The sequence below is a fragment of the Schistocerca nitens genome, chromosome 1, assembly GCF_023898315.1.
Source record: "Schistocerca nitens isolate TAMUIC-IGC-003100 chromosome 1, iqSchNite1.1, whole genome shotgun sequence".
In the NCBI taxonomy this organism is placed as follows: domain Eukaryota; kingdom Metazoa; phylum Arthropoda; class Insecta; order Orthoptera; family Acrididae; genus Schistocerca; species Schistocerca nitens.
Window position 1 is genome coordinate 683,425,350 of NC_064614.1, and position 23,708 is coordinate 683,449,057.

Sequence of the window (23,708 nt, forward strand, 5' to 3'; positions counted from 1 at the left end):
TCCAACATGATGGATGTCCGGTACATAGCTCGCATGCGGTTGAAGCGGTATTGAACAGCATATTTCATGACAGATGAATTGGTCGTCTAAGTACCATACCATGGCCCGCACTTTCACCGGATCTGACGACCCCGGATTTCTTTCTGTGGGGAAAGTTGAAGGATTTTTGCTATCGTGATCCAACGACAACGCCTGACAACATGCGTCAGCGCATTGTCAATGCATGTGCGAACATTAGGGAAGGCGAACTAAACGCTGTTGAGAGGAATGTCGTTACACGTATTGCCAAATGCATTGAGGTTGACGGACATAATTTTGAGCATTTATTTCATTAATGTGGTATTTACAGGTAATCACGCTGTAACAGCATGCGATTTCAGAAATGATAAGTTCACAAAGGTACATGTATCACATTGGAACAACCGAAATAAAATGTTCATAGGGAAAAAAGTGGTCCAACTAAAACACTCATGTTGCTTTACATACTACACAAATATGTAATAAAATAGGGCGGGGGGGGGAGGTTCCTATTTAAAAAAGCGCAGTTGATATCCGTTTGTCCTATGGCAGCGCCATCTAGCGGGCCAACCATAGAGCCATCTGGTTTCCCCTCTCCATCTAGACAAGTTTCGTTCTTTGTAGTTTCTTCGTTTGACTCTTATTTCGTGAGGTATTTGGCCCGGTCACGATCCATGGACCAACTTGTATATATATACTGAAGCAACTCCGGCAAAGCCGGTCCCAAACCTGGTTGAAAATGGAGGAAGGGGAGGAGTAACACCTCGTTAAAAAAACTTGGTTCACCTTGCCCAGGTGATAGTGCCTAGTGAGGGCCCCTTGCCAAGGGTACGGTGAAGACCTCAACGGCAGTGAAGGCGGAGATGAAAATCATCGGTACGGCGGAACTGGCGGAAGAGGCAGCCCAAATCCACTAGCGTCTGTTCTGGAATCCAGCGGGTAGTGGTCAGCGTCCATTCACCTAGTTGGTGCGGCTGCTCCATGCTCTTCTTGATTTCAGCAATCAAGTCGTAAACATGTTACCTTCATAGAAGATCACCACAAAACAAGTTTCAGCTTGAATAAGCATGATGAAACAAAAGGAAAAAATCCACTACCCCAGACATCAGTCTGTAGACTGAATTTTCCTGGTCATCGGATTCTGGAGGACCAGAAACGTCATGCACAAAAGAGTTGGAGATTCTCAAAATCTCTAAGACCAAAACAGAAGAACTTCATAGGAACTCTCAACACAGACACACTGTCCAAAGTAGGCAAACTCAAACGACTCACAAATACTATGGAAAAATTCCACATAAAAATCCTTGCGATTCAAGAAACACGATTTACTGACAAAAATCATTTTGATACAGGAAACTTCATAATCTACAAAGGAAAACCTGCAGTCCAGCTGAACAAGGGATCCATACAATTTGGCACAACTTTTGTTGTGCTCAAATCAATTATAGATTCAATAATAAACATTCATTCAGCATCAGAAAAAATCTCCATCTCAGTAAAATCTGGAAACAAGGCATATACACTGATAAATGCACATGCCCCCAGAACTGATTACAATAGAAGAGATTCACATGTAATAGATGACTTCTGGGAACTATTGGAGGAAACCTCAAATAAAATCCCTAGTCGACACGTGAAAATTATGTTAGGAGATTTCAATGGACAACTCGGCAAAGAGAAAAAATACAGGAAAACAACGGGAATTCGTACAGCTCACAAGGGAACAAATAAAAACGGCGAAGACTGATAAGCTTCTGCGAAAATTTTGATCTTAAAATCAAGTCTTCACAATTCCTTGAACCTGTAAACAAACTTACAACATGGAAATCATCAAATTCAAATTTGGGTGAATTTCAGAGACCATGTCGCCTTATCTAATAAGAATACCATATAAATACTCAACGTACGAACAAAAAAGGGATTTTTTGAGTCAGACTAATATCTGCTGCAATTACAGATTAGATTTCAACCTAACAGAAAGAAACGACGAATGAACAATATAGTCAAAATTAATCCAGAATACCTTAAACTTAACAAGAGGGAAATTCTCTAGGAAATTGGGCAATCAAACGCAACGAACTGGAGGGAACTTGCAGAAGTACTGAAAAACACTATGAAATTTGGCAAACTCCCAAGAAAGAGAAAACACAGATGATGGAACAGCGCATGAGGTCAAGCAATGAAAGAAAGAATACAAGCTTGGAAAACTTTCAGTAGCAACAAAACTACAGAAAAAGGCAGGAATTTTTGAGAATACAGAAGAACTCATCCAATGCAATACGAAGAGAAAAACGTAGATATGATATAAGCCGGATTAGAGAAATTGAACAAGAATTTATCAAGAACAACTCCAGAAATTTTTACAAAATTTTGAAAGAAAACGTAACAGGCTTTCACCGGCCCGATGTACCACTGGAAATCAACCCCAAAAAAGAACTGTCAAATTTTAGCTAAATATTTTCACTCACTTTTCAACTACAAGCCTCCGACAGAACAACTAGATTTCGAAAAACCTACATCCAATCCCGATTAAAATCCACCATCACTTAAAGAGGGAAAGGAAATAATCAATTCTTTGAAGAACAAGTCTCCAGGGGAAGACGGAATCAAAGCAGAAGTATGGAAACTAAATGGCAATAATCTCACACAAGCAACCCACAGAATTATATCAAACATTTGGGAAACTGAACAAATACCTGCAGGGTGGAAATGTGCATTAATTCACTCTTTCCACAAAAAAGGTGCAAAAACCGATCCAAATAATTACAGGGAAATTTCACTGCTCCCTGTAATATACAAAATTCTTTCAAAGGCCCTATTAAACAGAGTAGAAGAACAAGCGGACCAGTTAATAGGGGATTATCAGGCAGGGTTTCGCAAAGGTCGATCTTGCATCGAACAGACATGGAACTTAACAACAATTTTGCGAATGAGAAGATGTAGAAATACTGTGCTAACTTTCGTCGACTTTAAAAAGGCTTAAGATTCAATAGATAGACAAACATTATTCCACACTTTAGAGGAGTTCCGGATTGACAGGAAAACAAGGTCAGTTATTCAACAGGCATTAACAGATACAACCTCCAAAGTGAAATTCACGGGAGAAACATCAGAAGCATTTCATATCCATACTGGTGGTCGCCAAGGAGATGGAGCGCCCCCTTCTATTTTAAATGCTTCTGTGAGGACATGGGAAATGGAAATAAACGGAATTCAGCTTGGGATTGAAAAAGAGCAGAGAATCAGGGTGAAGTGTCTGGCTTTCGCGGACAGTCTTGCCATTCTAACGAACAATAGAGAGGAAGCCAAACTTGCATTGGAAAGACTACACGAAATCTCACAGAAAACTGGGCTACAAATCTTCTACGAGAAAACACAGTACATGGAAAACAAGTGTCAGCGTGCAAACCACTCAACGACACGTCATCGATACGGGCTATCGGGGCCGAAGGCCCGCTGTTGTGTGCTTGATGAGTGCACGACGCAAAGCTTTACGCCTCGCCTGGGCCCATAAACACCGACCTTTGACTGTTGATGACTGGAAACATGTTGCCTGCTCGGACGAGTCTCGTTTCAAATTGTATCGAGCGGATGGACGTGTAAGGGTATGGCGACAACGTCATGAATCTATGGACCCTGCATGTCAGCTGGGAACTGTTCAAGTTGTTGGAGGCTTTGTAATGGTGTGAGGCGTATGCAGTTGGAGCGATATGGGACCCCTGATACGTTTATATCACTCTGACAGGTGCACATACGTAAGTATCCTGTCCGATCACCTGCATCCATTCATGTCCATTGTTCATTCCGACGGACTTGGGTAATTCCAGCAGGACAATGCGACAGCCCAAACTTCCAGAGGAGCTTCAGAGTGGCTCCAGGAACACTCTTCTGAGTTTAAACGCTTTCGCTCGCCACCAAACGCCCCGGACATGAACATTATTGAGCATATCTGGGATGCCTTGCAACGTGCTGTTCAGAGGAGATCTCCAATCCCTCGTACTCTTATGAATTTGTGGACAGCCCTGTAGGATTCATGGTGTCACTTCCCCCCCAGCACTACTTCAGACCTTAGTCGAGTCCATGCCACGTTGTGTTGGGGCACTTCTGCGTGCTCTCGGGGGCCCTACACGATATTAGTCAGGTGTACAAGTTCTTTGGATCTTCAGTGTATCTATACAGGGTGACTTTTTTCCACCGTGTACAAAGTCTAGGGAATGATCGATGAGAGAATACGGAACAGAAAAGGTCTAGTGAACTTATTTCCGGAATTATATGGTTTCCATGCTAGAGACCATTTATTCGATCATACTTTGTTAGAGAGACAGCGGTCTAACACGCGCTGTATCATGCAGCCACAGTTACAATATGCATGGTTTCCTCCTAGAGGAGGGTACTGTTCCTCATACGTCAGGCCTTAGCGCCCTATCCTGTCATAGTAATTGGTAATGTTGTGTCTGATTCACTTCTCTTGCTGACTCACCTTGTACACAATGGTTCCGTATCCAAACCGAGGGCTTGCCGACATAGTGTTTACCTTCGGAAAAGCAAATGGCAACGGGCGGCGGGCGGCACGGTTGTATCAGGTGAGCCATCTCCGCTGACACTAACCACAGCATTCAGCGTTTGCAACAGTGTTTCACCGTTTGTCTGACACAATGTCGTCTCAGGAAGCAGGAAATCATGAAGGACGTACCCGAAATGTTCAGACAGCAGACTTGGAGGAAAATGTGATTAACACTGCGGAAGGCAACCGCCGTGTCAGTTCCGGGCAGTTGGCCCGCCAGTGCAGGGTAAACCAGACGACGATATGGAACAGTCTCCATGAGAACTATTACTACCCTTATCACGTTCAGCGCTTGCAGGGCTAACTAACGACAAACTTTCCAATTTTGTTACTGGTTTCTTCACCAAGCAACCACGATTCTGGGGTTTGTGTCATCCATCCTATTCACAGATGAGGCCACCTTTACGCAGTGTGGTATCTTCAACTTCCATAAAAATCATTTGTGGGCTAGTGTGCAGAGTCCCCATGGTATGGTGACAGCGAACCATCAGCATCTGTGCAGCCGGATTGTGTGGGGAGGGATAATTGGCGGGCGTAATTTGAGACCTGTCTTCCACATCGCCTAACAGGCCGGAACCATCGGCGTTTCTTGCGGGTGACTTTGTATCCCATGCTGGAAGAAGTGCCACTGCTGATTCGAAGGGGTATGTTGCTGCTACATGATGGTCCTCCAGCCCACTTCGCGGTTAACATCCGGACGCATCTCAGTCGTGTCTTCCCCGGTCGATGGATCGGACGAGGGGGTTCAGTTGCATGGTCTGCTCGTTCACCGGATCTCAACCGTGCCATTTCTGGTTATGGGGTCATCTGAAAACTATCTTGTATGCAGAGCCCATTCCAGATATCGAGACATGGAGCAGCGTATTCTTGCTGCCTTTGACACTGTTCGGATGCAGCCTGGCCGATTTGGATGTGTAAGAAAGAACAGGCTAAGGCGCGTACAAGCATACGTTGAGCCATATGGAAACAGTTTTCAACACATACTGTAACTGTGGCTGCATGGTGTAGCGCGATTATACCGCAGCTCTGTAACAATATATGGTTGAATAAACAGTCTCTAGCATGTAAACCATGCGTTTCCGGGCATAAGTCCATTAGACCTTTTTTATTCCCTATCCTCCCATCAATCATTCCCTGAAGTTTGTACACGATGGAAAAAGTTATTTTGATATAGGGTGAACATTAATGAAAACTGCAGGGACGGATTCCAGACTGGAAATGGAGGAAAAAAGGTCCTGTGAACATGTGTCCGGAAATGGACGGCGTGCGAGCGACGACAACAGATCGTCCCAGAACACAGTACAGAGCAGCATCGCATCCGAGTCACAACACATGTTCAAAGTGGCCTCCTTGGGATGCAATGCACGCGTTAACGCGTCGCATCATGGACTGGCGCACTCTTTCGCACGTTCCGGTCGCCCTAGAAGTAGCGTCGTAGGCGTTGTGAACACGCAGTTCAAGGGTCTGCATAGCAGGAACTGGTTCACCATACAGAGCGCTATTCAGATGCCTCCAGAGGTAAAAATCCAGAGGCTTTAAGTCCAGTGATCTAGCAGGCCGTGCTGTAGGGCGTCCGCTTCCCATACAACGTCTGAGGAAGATGTGTTGAGGTATCGGCGAACTGTAATGCGAAATTGGTGTGGTGCTCCATCATGCCCATCCACATAACCTGTCGTACTGCCAAAGGCACATTCTCAAGCAGTCCAGACTCAGTATTCCGCAGGAAGTCCAGGTACGTTCGTCGGTAGAGGCGTTTGGAATAATAGCCGGTCCAAGTATGTGGTCGCCAAGAATCCCTGCCCACACACTATTGCTGAACCGATGCTGATGCAATGCCCCAACCATTCCGCAAGAATTGTATGTAGCCCACCTATGACGATTACGCAGACAGATGATGCCAGTTCCGGTAAATGACGCTGCTTTAGTGAAGAGGACTGATGACGGAAATCCCTTAACTGTCACGGTCAGGTACAAAAACCGTCGACAAAATCCTTCCCGTATAGGGAAAGCCGTTGCCGATAATTCTTGCACTCTCTGCAGGTGATAGGGGTAGTCATGCAGGATATACAGAATCGTACTTTGGCTTACACTATGTTGGTGGGCCCCTAGCCTGGATCTTGTACTAAGGTTCGTCTCAATATCCTGTAGAAACTGGTCCTCCAAATCTGCACGTTCGTCTCTCTGAAAGGACCCATAATAACACAAACGTCCAAAAAATACTTGAAATATTGTGTGATGTGGTTGGTGTCTCTGGGAGTGCTTGTTCTGGTATAGCCGTGCTGACTCTCAACCGTTTCTATCTGCTTGGCTGTACACAAATATCATCCCGGCATATTACCGACACGAATACCGTACCAGTCTGCTGCTTACAGTACGCTGCGTTAATAACACTGCCTGCAATAGACAAAGAACACACGGCCCGTGGTCAGAACTTCCATTCATCAGCGCCATCTATTTAGGCAACAATGGACTTCCGGACACGTTAATACGACTTTTTTCCTCCATTTCCAGTTTCATCCCGTCCCTGCATTTTGTCGGTTTTATTAATGTTCAAAGAGAGAGAGAGAGAGAGAGAGAGAGAGAGAGAGAGAGAGAGAAACACTCAGCGGAATAGCAGTGATGTCAAGCCACAAAAACAAAATAAAAAATCGCATTCCGCGCAAACAAAACAACGTACACGATGTTAATATGGTTATATGAAAACATACAAGCACGAAAATATTGTGCGTTAGTACAGTGCAGTATGCTAAAATTCGGATCTCTGGTACAGGAGAAAACATGGAAAGCCTTGAGCGATGAAAGTAGCTCTCTTGTAGATGAGGTCTGTCTGTGTAACTAAACGAAAGGCTCTTTGCTTGTGCCATGCAGTATTATGGCTACCACCTCTTTGGACAAGTTTGCTTACATTTGTGAGGTCATCTTCTCCAGGTCAGTGCTATACCCTTGACGTCACACCTATTATCTAAGACGTCACCATTGTGACTTCAGGAACAACACCCCGTTTCAATGACATCAGTATGGCGGATGGCATGGAATTTAAATATCCTAGATGGCAAAAAATTAAAGATGGTGATGGCGGCAAATCTAAAAATTAAAGACGAGAGACGGCAGTTAATTTAAAAATCAAACATCTCGGTTGGCAGTAGGTTAAAAAAAATGCGAAAAGGTGGTCGTGGAAATTTTTTTTAGCGTCCATTAAAAAATAAACAGTCCATCACAGTGCGCTAATTATAATTTTTGCCAAAAGCCCACCATGTTCAAAAGTGTCTTCACCACGATTTATCAAAATTGACATCAGCACACACATACACACACACACACATAGACAAATCCGCATTATTTATCAAAAATACGCCGGCACCTAAAATTCTGCCTCATGAGTGCACTGCATCATCATCAGTAAGACTATAGACAAAAGAAAAATGAAAGTTTCTACCGTAAATTGTATAAAGTGGCGATTTATATAAAAACCGATGTTATTCCGTGCCAGAAACCTCTCTCTCTCTCTCTCTCTCTCTCTCTCTCTTTCGCCCGCTCGCGTACCTTCAAAGAGGCAAATATTTCGTTTCGCTCTAATGAAAATTATGTCACGACCAATCGATCACAAAATTTGACTAAATTATCAACATTTATATTCTGTTACGACAATACATTCAATTGACCAATGTTTAGGCGCTTGCCTTGCATAATTTGCTTGCTGACTGAATAAGAGCTGTCATTGCTCATGATAGATCTTTGGCAAAACACATTTCTATTTTCTTCGTATGTCATTAACATAGCGAGAGCAAAACTTTGAAGGATTTAATAATATTTTGCATCGTGTCACAAAATGCGAACGTTTTAAGATATTGCACGAATGGGAGCAAAGAGAATATCGAAATAAGTGTGGATGGAATTACTGAATAACCTGCATATGTACGCATTTTGGTTAAACATCCGTTTACCAATAGCAGCAAATTGTCGTGAGAATTATTCATTGTTGGTGCCGCAAAGACAACGCTGTAACGCTATTGGTTCTCGCGTAATGGTTTCAGTTAGTTGTACTTTTCCGTCTTTAAGGCAGTATGCGAAATATGGTGACATTTATAGCTCCCATAAGAGGTGACGAGGAACATTTGCTGCGAAATTCTGAAAGACAGGAAATCGATGTTTCTCGCAGCTGATGCTATATGCATTGTAAGGCGCAAATGTAGAAGATGTTTGCATAATGGATGAGGCACATCGACTATACGGCGACATTTGGAACCAGTACGGCGGGGGACCTGCAGATACAAATAAGGTGCTCTCGAGAAAAAATATGCACCACTCTCACTGTATGTGGAAGACAGTTGAGGGCGCACGTGGCGTCTATCAAACGAGAGAGCTGACAGACGCACAGCTCACGCTGCGTGCGGTGAAACACTCAGGTACGATGACTACCGCTGCTGCACGTAAGTATTCATGTTCAAAAGCACCTGAATTTTCCGTCATGTTTAAAACCATCCAAGCAATCTGTATTTTACGTAAACTGGCGTTATGATCAAAAGTGTCCAAACTATTTGTTGGGTGTTATAATAGCAGCCCGTTACTTTTCGTAATCAACAATCATATTATGGATTAATTATGTAACTAATGCTTGACGAAATAATGGTTAAGGCCGGTATTACACTATTATATTTAGTAGTATTTGAATGGGTGACCGTTCGTGTCTGCCGATCGCTGTTGGCAAGCGGGATGGATTCGCCCCTTGTGAGTCCAATTGAGGAGCTGCTTGATTGAGAAGTTGGGGCTCCGGTCATGAAATCTGACAAGGGCCGCGAGAGCGGTGTGCTAACCACATACCCCTCCATATCTGCATCCACTGACGCCTATCGGCTGAGGATATCACGGCGGTCGATCGGTACCGGTGGATTTTCCGAGGCTTGTTCGGAGGGAGTTTTAGTTTTTCAGCTTATCAGTATAATTTATTGTGTCTTATGACATTTACCGTATTTCCCTCTGGGTGCAATGACAACAGGTCAGTACTACACTACTGGCCATTAAAATTGCTACACCACGAAGATGACGTGCTACAGACGCGAAATTTAACCGACAGGAAGAAGATGCTGTAATATGCAAATGATTAGCTTTTCAGAGCATTCACACAAGGTTGGTGCCGGTGGCGACACCCACAACGTGCTGACATGAGGAAAGTTTCCAACCGATTTCTCATACACAAACAGCAGTTGACCGGCGTTGCCTGGTGAAACGTTGTTGTGATGCCTCGTGTAAGGAGAAGAAATGCGTACCATCACGTTTCCGACTTTGATAAAGGTCGGATTGTAGCCTATAGCGACTGCGGTGTATCGTATCGCGACACTGCTGCTCGCGTTGGTCGAGATCCAATGACTGTTAGCAGAATATGGAATCGGTGGGTTCAGGAGGGTAATACGGAACGCCGTGCTGGATCCCAACGGCCTCGTATCACTAGCAGTCGAGATGACAGGCATCTTATCCGCATGGCTGTAACGGATCGTGCAGCCACGTCTCGATCCCTGAGTCAAAAGATGGGGACGCTTGCAAGACAACAACCATCTGCACGAACAGTTCGACGACGTTTGTAGCAGCATGGACTATCAGCTCGGAGACCATGGCTGCGGTTACCCTCGACGCTGCATCACAGACAGCAGCGCCTGCTACGGTGTACTCAACGACGAACCTTGGTGCAAGAATGGCAAAACGTCATTTTTTCGGATGAATCCAGGTCCTGTTTACAGCATCACGATGGTCGCAACCGTGTTTGGCGACATCGCGGTGAGCGCACATTGGAAGCGTGTATTCGTCATCGCCATACTGGAGTATTACCGGCGTGATGGTCTGGGGTGCTATTGGTTACACGTCTCGGTCACCTCTTGTTCGCACTGACGGCACTTTGAACAGTGGACGTTACATTTCAGATGTGTTATGACCCGTGGCTCTACCCTTCATTCGATCCCTGCGAAACCCTACATTTCAGCGGGATAATACACGAACGCATGTTGCAGGTCCTGTTCGGGTCTTTCTGAATACAGAAAATGTTCGACTGCTGCCATGGCCAGCACATTCTCCAGATCTCTCACCAATTGAAAACGTCTGGTCAATGGCGGCCGAGCAACTGGCTCGTCACAATACGCCAGTCACTACTCTTGATGAACTGTGGTATTGTGTTGAAGCTGCATGGGCAGCTGTACCTGTACACGCCATCCAAGCTATGTTTGACTCAATGGCCAGGCGTATCAAGGCCGTTATTACGGCCAGAGGTGGTTGTTCTGGGTACTGATTTTTCAGGATCTATGCACCCAAATTGCGTGAAAATGTAATCACATGTCAGTTATAGTATAATATATTTGTCCAATGAATACCCGTTTATCATCTGCATTTCTTCTTCGAGTTGCAATATTAATGGCCAGTAGTGTATTAAATATTTTTATTATCTCTGCTGAGGAGTTGTTGCAGCCATTGTTTGTGTTTCTGAAGTTATATGATAAACTCGGGAGTGCTTTAGCAGAACGTTGTTTTTGCAGCGCTTAACCACAATGGTCTCTTATTAATATTCTGTGCAACCTTCAAATGTTTCGGGGTCTTGATTGAAATGGTGCTTTAACGACCTGAATTCACCTTTTTAGTTGTGTTTCTTGCTCTCTTTTATAGTTCTGCGTTATTATTTATCCTGACTAAATATTATTATCCCAAGGCTCCAGTGGGCTTATGTGTATCAGACGTATGTATTATTGTCTTGAAGTAAAAGTAGTTTAACTAATTTTGTGAGTCAGAAGATTTCTTCTTATTAATCTCACGGAGATTGTTTAGTTTTTGAACTGAGTAAATGTTGGGAAATCGTATGTTTGTTATTTTGGTAGAAGACTAAGCTAAATAAACTTTTTTGCTAATATCCTGGGCAAAATTATTCCAGGCACCAAATCATTTACCTGCCTTCTATCTATCACAAACCTTCTTCCATTTCTCTTCACTGATACTCACTGTATTTAGTTTAAGCTTTTGCTTTCCTGTTTTCAGGTTTTTTGCTTCTCTACCACGTTCAGACCTGTGACATTCCACGCCGTGACTCAAAGAACGTTACCCTTTCGTTTGTTATTGCATCTTCTTCTCATGCCCACCTCCCCCTTCGCAGTCCGCCTCCCCTCCCCCCGGAGACCCGGATTGGGGACTAATCCGGAGTATTTTGCCAATAGAGAAAACATCATGACAATTTTTCAATTACATACCACATCTCCTGTGGATACACTTTATGTCTCTTTATTGAAGTGGTTCCCATTGCCTTTCGCATCCTCATGCCGTTGGTCGCTGCTGATTCTTCCATGTTTTAGGAGTAGTTTTCCACTCCAGGGGCAAGAGTGTGCTCTGAATCTCTGTCTGCTTCTCCGCCATCTTTGATAAGGCCGTTGGCAGAACGAGGGTGACCTCTGCTGCCAGAAGTCTTTGGCCATCATTGCTGTTTTTTTTTATTTTGTTCTTCAAAATCTAACCAGTGGTTAGGTTCGAACCCGTAACCTTTGATTACTAGTCAAAGACACTACACCCGGACCACGGCTACCAGTATTTGGCGTGACGAATATTGAACACAAGGGTTTGCCTTCATTTCCTGCACTCAGATCGAAAATGTGTGCTGATAAATACGAACCAATGATTTCTGAGTGAACCTGTTGGAACAGTGATAGTGCTACTGTCACTTGCAAGATTTCCCATTATCCGTCAATGAGCGGAATGGAGCTTATTGCTGAACAATTAAAGAAATTTTATGTTTTTCATAATAAAAAAATATCTGCTTTCCAAATGAAAATGTAGGCTGATAAGTTAACTGTGATTTTGGTGCACGTGTAAAAATGAGATTTGTTGTGTGAAAATGTAAATAAAATTTATAAACAGGCCGAAACAGAGCTCCTCTGACAAACTTTTAGAGGCGATAGTGTGGGCAAACGCAGAAAAAAAACGTGGCCTCTAAAATGCATTCCTTAAGAGCTATGAGCACTTGTTGTGTAGAAGAGAGGTATTTCAAAGCAACAAAGGTAAATACATCTCAGTACTTTTGCATCTCTACACAGCCCCCTACGAAACACTAGGTTCTTCCACGTCTGAATGAAAGTCAATGGCCGTGCTTTTTTTCTGTTGTGAAGGTATTTTCACATAAACAAAAGTAACTCGGATAGCAAATCTAATAAATCATAATTACGTTAGGTCTATTACTCTGTAACGAACCATCGAAGACTACAGGTCACATATACCAAAATACTCAGAAAATAATCCTTAGGAAACGCAGAAATTTTGTCGGTGCAGTTCTAGTTTACCCTGTTTAGACATAACGGGCTATTATCATATGGTAATTCAACCGACTTAACAATTTCGAAAACAGGGTTGTCAATGAAAGCCAATATTCAACGCTGAAATCGTTCATTATATGAACGTTACACGACTAGAGGCCGAACTGAACTACCCTTTACAACAGTGGTGCCAAACTGTATAACTTGTCTGGGTCACACTGGGAGGCGACAGCACTTAATATACTTAACATTATTAACATAACTGCTGACAGTTTACCATAGCACTATATAAATGAAATTTCATCGAATTTCTTTTTTATCATCACTTCTTGTGCCGCACTGATACTTGTGTTGGGCTGCATGCAGCTTGCGGGCCACGGGTTGGACATCCCTGTTCTAAAAGGACAGCGTTTCTACACGTACAGAATTTCGATGTTACTGGATGAAGTATGTATATTTTAACATTAAAGTTGCAGAACTGGCAACCGTTAGATTACAATTAGTACTGGGAGATGACAATGGAATTTAGGAATTAAATACAGCAAGTATTTTACAAGGAAATAATTAGTTACGTGTCCCATTATAATTTGGGCAATGGACGTCATATTGAAGCCAAATATTTTAAATTTTTTTGCCAGTTCATGTCATTCTAGATTACAATCAATCGGAACTGGTCCGTGGGGGTCGGTGAACCTACAGGAGAAGCAATATAATTAACCAATCTCCTTAGGAAACTATGAGTTCTAAATTCTTGGAAAGATAGAACTAGAACAAATACTCACCCGATGTCATGAAATCCGAATGAACTGTGTGATTCTACCGAAAGATATAAGTTTTCTACCTGAAAAAACTGCCATTAATATGATCATTGTTTCGTGAACCAAGATCTCGCATAAGACAGACGAGTGGAGGATTTTCAATGAAGGATTTTACCTCAGTTTCAGTTCAGTCACACACTCTGCAAGATTCATCGGCTCAACCTGTAATTCGACTTCGTTCCATCCTCATTAAGCGTCAGATGCTGTGTCGTTTACTTCTACATCTACATCTACATCTACATCTACATCTACATCCATACTCCGCAAGCCACCTGACGGTGTGTGGCGGAGGGTACCCTGAGTACCTCTATCGGTTCTTAATGCTAACAACGTTTCCACAACCACTACTCGATGTGATCTATTTTCCTGAATACGGTAAGTATTCTCCTCTAAAACTGTCGGTCAGTTGGAAGTGATGACTATCCATTCCCCTGGGTTACTCCACATATACTGGACAAAATTATATGAACACCCAGATAAGTATGCGGAATCCAAAAAAGTCTGTGTTATTCTCCTAATTCAGCTATTTAATAGTGTAACAGGATAGCAGGCTCGTACAACCAATGTTTGTGAAAATTGGAACATCAAAAACGAAACATGAGAAACAACTGTATGTTATGGATTTACTACACGACAATATACAAAGGGCGTTCAAAAGGTTTTGCACAGTCGTCTTTTTTTTGTATTTTTTATAGAAGCAGAATGAATTTTTTTGTGAACATGCTTGGAACATTTAGCTATAAGTTGGTGTATAAAAGTATTTTCTTTTATTTACAGGTAAGCCATAATGGAACCTGAAGTAGATGTCAGGAAGCAGATATCAGGTTGCGACAACTGTCGGTGATGGAGTTCCTCTTCAAGACCGACGATGACTCTGCCACATAGATTCACAGGAAGTTGCTCCCTGTTCATGGGAAGGACACAGTGGATCGCAGCAGTATCCAGCGGTGGTTGCAGAGGTTTAAAGAAAGTGATTTCTCTCTACTGGAGAATCCACGATGCGGTAGACCCTCGCACACATTCTTCCTCATCGTTTTCATTTCTCTTGTCAATAATATAGGCACCCAACGTGCACTGATTTTTCTGTACCCTAGTGATTGTACCAGTGATACCACACTATTCATGACAAACGAGTCATTTCAGCAAACTGTCGTGTCGTCACACATCTGTTATTTTGGATGATTTGATCAATGGTCTCCTTACTCACATCACTCAATGCCGTCGATGGTCTACCGCATCGTGGATTGTCCAGTAGAGAGAAATCACCTTCTTTAAACCTCTGCAACCACCGCTGGATACTGCTGCGATCCACTGTGTCCTCCCCATAAACAGGGAGCAACTTCCTGTGAATCTATGTGGCAGAGTCATCGCCGGTCTTGATGACGAACTCCATCACCAACCGTCGTCGCATCCTGACATCTACTTCACGTTCCATTATGGCTCACCTGTAAATAAAAGAAGATACTTTATACCAACTTATAGCTAATGTTCCAAGTATGTTCACAAAAAATTTCATTCTTCTCCTGCAAAAAATTAAAAAAAAATTGGAGGCGACTGTGCAAAACTTTTTGAACGCCCTTTGTACAAATCCTTAGAACTGCGGCACATGATCTTTGAAAACTGAGCCATTACGTGAAGCCGCGAAGTAAGCTTCTAAATGTCACCACATGGTTTCAAATTTCTCCATTTGTTCCTGAGGATTCTCTCGCCATGTGGTTCCTGTGAGAGTCCAAATAGCGTCCTTAGTGGTTGCTGAAGGATTATCATGAATATGTTGCCATCCAACGAAACGCTAGTATGTTATGTTGGTGAGAGTCAGGAGAACGTTCGGATCAGCGAGCAGTGGTAGCCGTCTAGCTTCGTAGCAGGTTTACAGTTCTCACTCCGCATATAACTACATATTTTTCTGCTGTAATATAACATGTAACTTTCTCTGAGAGAGGGACAGTACACAGGAATATAAAATTTCCCAAACTGAGCTCAGTGCTTAGGAATCGGAAGAGCACGTTATGTATAGTGAACTTTCAATCAATCTTCCTTTACTGGCTGTTCACCACCCCGCTCAACAACACAGGTTTGTAGACTGCACGTACCATTTTACATCTTGTCGCCTACATAAACGTCGCTGTGGGGGATGTTAAAGTGAGACTCGTCTGAAAATGCTACGTTTTCGACTCAATGCACCAGCGACGGCGTTCACGTGACTATTACGGTGTGAGGAGCTTTTGGTTACTGAAGCGAGAGCATACGTGCTACTAGTACAGCCCGCAGAAAACTGCGTCAAAATGCCGACGCAAACAGGTCCATATCTGTCGGGTAGCACGACTTTCTCAGATAGTGCTGTGTTTGAATCTTTACGGAACCATAACAGTCATGGGGACACAGCGGTTGTCACAATATTCTGTAGTCGCAATGAATGGTTCAGTACCCCCACATAGCTGCATGCGAACTTCTTGTACACAGTGGCTCCATGATCAACGCAAGAAGGCATGCCCTGAACGGTTAAGAATGTTACGGTGTGAAACACTGTTTTCCCAAAGAACTGTTGCTGTTTCCGTACTGATTTACTCACTGAATTTGCACCCTTTGACTTCAACCAGGCACTCTGGCATTAGCTTTCATGTTTGATGACTCTTCGTTTCCTACCACTGCTGTATAATTGACCTTTTTCACAAGGCAGAGTGCAACTCACCGTACAAGCACCAATCATTCTAAAAACTTAATCACTTTTGTTGGTTCACTGTTACACTCATTCTTAAACTTCATTCGAACTATCCTCTCTGTATGCTGGCATACATTAGTGTATACATCGCGGAAGGGAATCGTCACACACTAGCCACTCAGCACTAGCTGCCGAAGGTACTTGTACATCCCACCATTTCTCTCCGTGAAGACGACATGAATGAGTTGGTTAGGAAGTACGCAATCAGTTTGCAGTACTATAAACTTGATTTCTTTCACTATCTACCACGTTAACTATAAACGAAATTTCAGGTAGGAAGGAGTAAGGTACCATTGTCCGCTGTTAACTTTTTTCTTGGATTACATAAAACTGGTGATGTTTGTCAGCAGTACCAAGAAAAATCATACCTACGAGCTTGCAGCACGCTGGGGGTGAAAAATATTTACGCAACTTATCTAATAATTGAAATAAATAGCTGTAGCTAACTGTAAATGAAATTTCAGGACGGAATAAGTAAGGTATCGTTGTTCGCTGTCAACTTTTTTCTTCTTATTTATTCCTATTTCAAAAATCATGTTGTCACACGGGCAGATACATATGTTGGCCTACTACGTTCCTGGTCTTTTTGAATTTATACATAAATGAAAATAAAATCTGCAGTTTGATGCAACACAGTAAATTCTTATCATTTAACAACGAGAATTAATTCTCAAATACGTGCTCCGCATAGCGTAACGAACGAAACTGTTTTAAAAAGGTGAACGGAATATAAAATAACTCTGATATTTTGATATATAATACTTTCTCCTTGGTGTCCAAACATCAACCAATATTCATAATTTTTGTAGATTTTGAGGTTAATTACAAGCTCTAATAAGTTAGGGTTTAGTTAGCCCTCTAAAAAATGAAGATATGGACGTCGATGCTGATGAGGGAAAATATCATTAACAGTAAAACTAACCGCCACAGTTATATCCATTTGACGGTGGAGGTACATTAAGAAGTCGCGAGTGGAATATTGTGGCACAGAGCTGGAATCAGGGACACACGGTTATCTCGGGCAGCTGCCGAGCCCCCCCCCCCCCCCCCTACCACAATAGCGGTCTCGTCTGAACCACGTGAGGCGCGTACCATCGCGCTATAATAGAAGGTCATGGGTCAGGCGGACCCTCGGGAAATCTGCACCAGACCTGAAGACGATCGGTTTCGCAAGTATTGCTACTCCTTGACCACAATTCCAACAATTCTGTGAAAATTGAAGGCCTCTTGTACACTTGTTGCTAGAACCGCTACATGGTATTCCTGTTTGACATGGGGTGCTACAAAAAGAGAATCTCTTTCCAAGTATTATTCACCTGCAGCAGCGTTCCAAGTTAGACGAACCTATAAAAACGAGTTATAATAGTTAGAATAAGTTTTACTGTCGATATCAGATTGTCACGTTCAGGAAACAGGTAGTGCTACACACTAACTGACACCAGCTTTCAAGGTGTAGGGTAGAGTGGCAGGGAGAGGGAGGGGGAGGGGAAAAGGGGGGGGGGAAGAGAGAGCAAGAACTGACCCAAATCTGCCCGCCGGATTAATGACCTTTGTTCAGAGACATCGCCCAAACTAGCTCTACGAAAATGTCCGCTTGGAAACGCCGATGCCCCTGGATCGAATGTGACGTCTGCTGTTATCTACATCTGCATCTACGACTCCATTTGTGCATGTTGAAGGTTATCTTGCGCCGCGCGGGATTAGCCGAGCGGTCTCAGGCGCTGCAGTCATGGACTGTACGGCTGGTCCCGGTGGAGGTTCGAGTCCTCCCTCGGGCATGGGTGCGTGTGTTTGTCCTTAGAATAATTTAGGTTAAGTAGTGTGTAAGCTGAGGGACTGATGACCTTAGCAATTAAGTCCCATAAGATTTCACACACATTTGAACAACTGATTTGGTTATCTTGTACCACTGCTAGTCATTCCCTTGACTTTTCCGCACGCAAATGGGCAAATGGGAGGGAAAAACTGTCTGTATGTATGCTTCCCTAGGAGGCCTACTTTCTCTAGTCCCCACGGCCCTTATGCAAGGTACACAGTGATCAGCCAGAACTTTAAGACCACCTACCTAATAGTTGGTATGTCCCTTCTGACACGGATAATAGCTGAAACTCCTTGTGGAATGAAAGCAATGAGGCCTTGGTAGATCGATGGAGGGAGGTGGCACTACATCTGCACACACAAGTCACCTAATCTCTGTAAATTCCGGGGAGGGGTCGATGAGCTCTGACGCCACGTTCAACCAAATCCCACCCAATCTGGTTCAGATCTGGCGAGTTGGGGGGCCAGAACATTAATTGAAAGTCGCCACTGTGTTCTTCGAACCACTTCTTCACACTTCTGGCCTCGTGACACGGCTCATTATCTTGCTGAAAAATGCCGCTACCTTCGGAAAACATGATCATCATGAAGAGGTGTACGTATTTTGCAACCAGTGTACGATACTCCTTGGATGCCATGGTGCCTAGCACACACTCCAGTGGCCCCACAGATGTCCACGTGAATGTTCCCCGGAGTATAACGAAGCCGCTGTGAGCTTGTCTCCGTCGCACAGGACAGGTGTCAAGGAGCTGTTCCCCTGGAAGACGACGGATTAGCGCCCTCCCATGGGCATGACGAAGTAGGTATCGAGATACATCAGGCCACGCAACGATCTGCCATTGCGCCAACACCCAGTGCCGATGGTCACGTACCTATTTCAACTGTAGTTGCCAATGTCGAGGTGTTAAAATTGGCACATGCATGGGTCGTCGGCAGTGGAGGCCCATTGTTAGTATTTTTCTGGTGCTCTATGTGTTCAGATACATTTGTATTGCGCCCAGAATTAAAGTCTTAGTTCCGCCAGAGTTCGCCTCCTGTCCTGTTTTACGAATCTGCCCAGCTTACGATGTCCGAAACTTGTAATGAAGGGTGGCCGCCCTACTCCACGACGTCCGGTTGTGGTTTCAACTTACTTTCTCCACGTGTTGAAGATACTCACCACAGCACTCCTCGAACACCCGACAAGTCGTGCTGTTTCCGAAATGCTCGTCCCGAGCCTCCGGGCCATTACAGTCTGCCTAGGTCAAACTCTGATAGATCACTCACCTTCCCTAATCTACACACGGACAACACGCTCACCGATACTACATGCACCGTGCGTGTAGTCATTCCTCGCCAGGTGACGTTGCTATAGCCTGCACGGGCTTATATCGATAGTAGGTCGGTGGTCGTAATGTTTTGGCTGATCATTTTATGTTGGTGGCCACAGATTCGATCTGCAATCTGTCAGGAATGCCAGTCCTTTAAACTAACTCAGTCGTGTTTCACGAAAATAACGTCAGCTTCCGTCCAGGGACCCCCATTTTTCACGGAGAAGTACCGTAGTACTAGGATCTTAAACTTATCGTTAATAAATCTAGCAGCACACTTGTGAATTGCTTCTATATCTTCCTTGAATCTTATCTAGTTGGAATCCCAACCACTTGTGCAGTCCTGAAGAGTTGATCGCACAAGTGTTCTGTACGCGATCTCCTTCATAGATGAGCTACACTTTTCCAGCATTTTCCCAGTATACCGAAGCCTTCCCTGCCACATACCTTAAGCGTACATTAGATGTCGCCTTGCGACATTGTTCCTAAATAAGTAGTCGATTTGACTGTATCAAGCAGCACACCACTAACATTGTATTCGAACATTATAGGGTAGTTTAGCTACTCTTCTGCATTAACTTATATTTTTCCACTTCTAGAGCAAGCTTCTATTCATCATACCAAATAGGAACTCTGTCCAAGTCATCCTCTAGCCTCCTACAGTAACTCAACGACGACACTTAGACGTATCGTACGGGGTTATCATCAAAGAGCAGCAGATTTCTGCTTATCCATCAGATTGTTCATATATGTAGAGAACAAGGGAGGTGCTATCAAACTTCCCGGGAGTACTCCTGACGATACCTTTGTCCTTCATGCACGCTCGCTGTCCAGGACAACGTACTGGGGCCTATTACTTAAAATATCTACTTTTTAGACGTGATGGACCAATATTACTTCATAATGACTTAGTGTGCCCAAACGTTGTCAATGAATCAACTGTGTTGTTCAAAATATTCAAATGCGTGTGAATCTTATGGGACTTAACTTCTAAGGTCATCAGTCCCTAAGCTTACACACTTACTTAACCTAAATTATCCTAAGGACGAACACACACACCCATGCCCCAGGGAGGACTCGAACCACCGGCGGGACCAGCCGCACAGTCCATGACTGCAGTGCCTGAGACCGCTCGGCTAATCTCGCGCGGCAACTGTGTTGTCTTGACGAAGAAAATACGAGAGCAAAAATAATTTTTTTATGTTGGTACAAGCTGAGGTGAGAAAATTGGAGGTCCTCTCCAGAGATTGCTACCTTGTCGCTGGTAGGGGGTTACAGTAGCAACGAAACAGACGGTCAACTGGGGAAGTTTGCAATAGCTTACCGACTGGTAAATGGTGAGTGAACCGAAATGCAATGTACAACGGTGCAACGTCGGTTGCACAGTGAGCGGCTGTCAAGTGGAGGATGGGCTCTTGAGATGAAATGAAGCCAATCTTCCTGGGAGATGTAAGCACGATTACAAAGACTGGTCCTCCATGCTGGGGATTGATGCGATGGACCTGTAATTCACCCTTCAGAAAAACTTCGAATGCAAATATTCTCAAACGATTCTCTGACCATAGTGCTGTCATACCGGCGAATACACTATATCTTTGGTTTGGTCAGTAAATATTGGAGGCTGGAGGTGGCTAGAAACATTTTTTAATTCTTCCAGCAGGTTGGGCGGAAGCCTTGTTGGAGGGCAGGTGGCGAGCGGCGGAGGAACCAAGGTGAGTCCTTCAGGAACGGTAGAGATATCCTCCAGTTATCTAAAAGTACCTGGTTTCATTCATAGATTACAGCCTGTTTGCAAGAAAATGTTACGTGGTGCATGACTATTGATTTGACGCTACTTAGACGCCTCATGCGTTAGTAACACTGCTAATTAAATCGAGCTGTTTCTAATCTGACGTCTTAGGTTTGAATGGAAAACTTACCAGATTCTCCCACCCAAGAAAACTCTGAAATAATCACTAAAATGAATAAAACTAGGTATCAATACGTCAATATTTTGACGCTGGATGACACAAATGTTCTCTTAATGGCTGCCAGGCAGTGGCATTAGTTGCGGTATACTACTGTGTTTTGTATACGTCTATGCGGATTACAGTTTTCGTGTAACAGTTCAGGATCGTGTGATGGTTTCCGATAGCACGCGAGTGTAGCCCTTAAAAAGGGAATGTGTACCTGGTGTACGTGCACGAATGTAAGCAATAGACGTGGCATTCTATAATGGAGGATATTCGAAGGGGCATTCTATGACAGAGAATGTATTCAGATGATCTGACCACGAGAAATTCCCGGTTAAAAACTACCTTCTTACGCAATCAAAAATTTATGAAAATTTATAGATACATCCATTTGCTAGCATACAAATGAATTCACATAATATTACTGAAGCTCCTATGACAATGCTCTCTAACGTTTTCCTTTCCTTAACAGATCTGCTTGTGTTCTTTGACTTGTTGAGATTGGTTATACTGCACCCTCAAAATCATGATAGTTGTCGAAATCGTTGTGATATGACGAGAAGGAGTGGAGAGAAAAAGCAAAGCAACCTGACAAAGGCTTAGATTTCCATTTGGGCCTTTCATAGGTTTACTTTTAACCCGTATCATGTACTAATTAGAATGTTCATTCCAATCAATACATTCTGTCGTCCTTCTTATTTTCTAGTGGGAATACCAGTGTCGACAGTGAATTTTATTATTGGCAGTCCTTTACCCTGAATTTTAAACTAACTCATGAAGTTTTCTTTCATTTCCGTCGTTGGCTCTCCGACGTATAAATTGAACAACAGAGGTGAAAGACTGCATTCCTGTCTTACATCCTTTTTAATCAGAGCACTTCGTACTTGGTCTTCCATTTTTATTAGTCCCTCTAATCCTTGAACGGCCTTACCGCAGTGGATAAATCGGTTCCCGTCAGATCGCCGAAGTTATGCGCTTTGGGCGTGGTCGGTACTTGGATGGGTGACCATCTGGGTCGCCATGCGCTGTTGCCATTTTTCGGGGTGCACTCAGCCTCGTGATGCCAACTGAGGAGCTACTTGACCGAATAGTAGCGTCTCTGGTCAAAGGAAGCCATCATAACGACCGGGAGAGCGGTGTGCTGACCACATGCCCCGCCTCCACATCCTCAATTGAGGATGACACAGCGGTCGGATGGTTCCGATGGGGCCTTGTGACCTGAAGACGGAGTGCTGTGCTTTAAACCTTGCATATATTGTATATTATCCAGATCTCGCTTTAGCTTACTTCATTTTTCTCAGAATTCCGAACACCTTGCTTCATTCTACAATGCTGAACGTTTTTTCGGGTCAGCAAATCCTACAAATATTTTCTCATTTTTCTTAAGTCTGGCTTCCACAATCAATCGCAACGCCAGAACAGCCTCTGTTGTGCATTCTTCCATATGCCAGATGTATTGTCATGTAAAATATCTTGTTTCTTTTTCTTTTCTTTCTTCTACATTCTGTATTACTATTGTCAGGAATGTGGGTAAAGTTCCTTTAACCTGTTTGTGTGATAGTTCTTCCATTATCTGCAGATGCTTTCTTCGGGACTGTATAGATGATATTTTTACGAAAGTCTGATGGTATGTCCTCGCTCATAGATTCTGCACACCAAATTGATTAGTCACTTAGTTGACACTCCCCCCCCCCCCCCCCCCAATGATTCCAGAAATTTCGATATTCGATCGCAAGCTTTCGAAACATCTATTAAACTTGGACTATAATACTGGATCCCCTATGTCTCCCATATCCAGTTCTATTTCTTCCTGAGTCACGTCATCATACAAGTCCTCCCCTTGGTAGAGGCCTTCAGTGTACTCATACTCTTCCCACCCATCCGCTCTCCCCTCTGTGTTTAACAGTAGAATTCCCAGTGAACTCTTAATGTTGATGCCTTTGATTGATCTCACCGAAGATTGTTTTGTTTTTTGTATGTGCTGAATCTATCGTTGCGGCCGCCATTTCTTTTCCGATTGCTTCACCTTTTCCCTGCAGACCTTTCGCCTTGACTTGCCTGCGCTTCCTATTTATTTCATTCCTAAGCGACTTATGTTTCTGCATTCCTGAATTTCCCTGAACTGTTGTGTACTTCGAGTAATTCAAGTGTTTTTTTCTGTTAGCCAAGTTTTTTCGCAATTATTTCCCTGTACCTATGTTTGTCCAACTTCTGTGATTGTCCTTTTCAA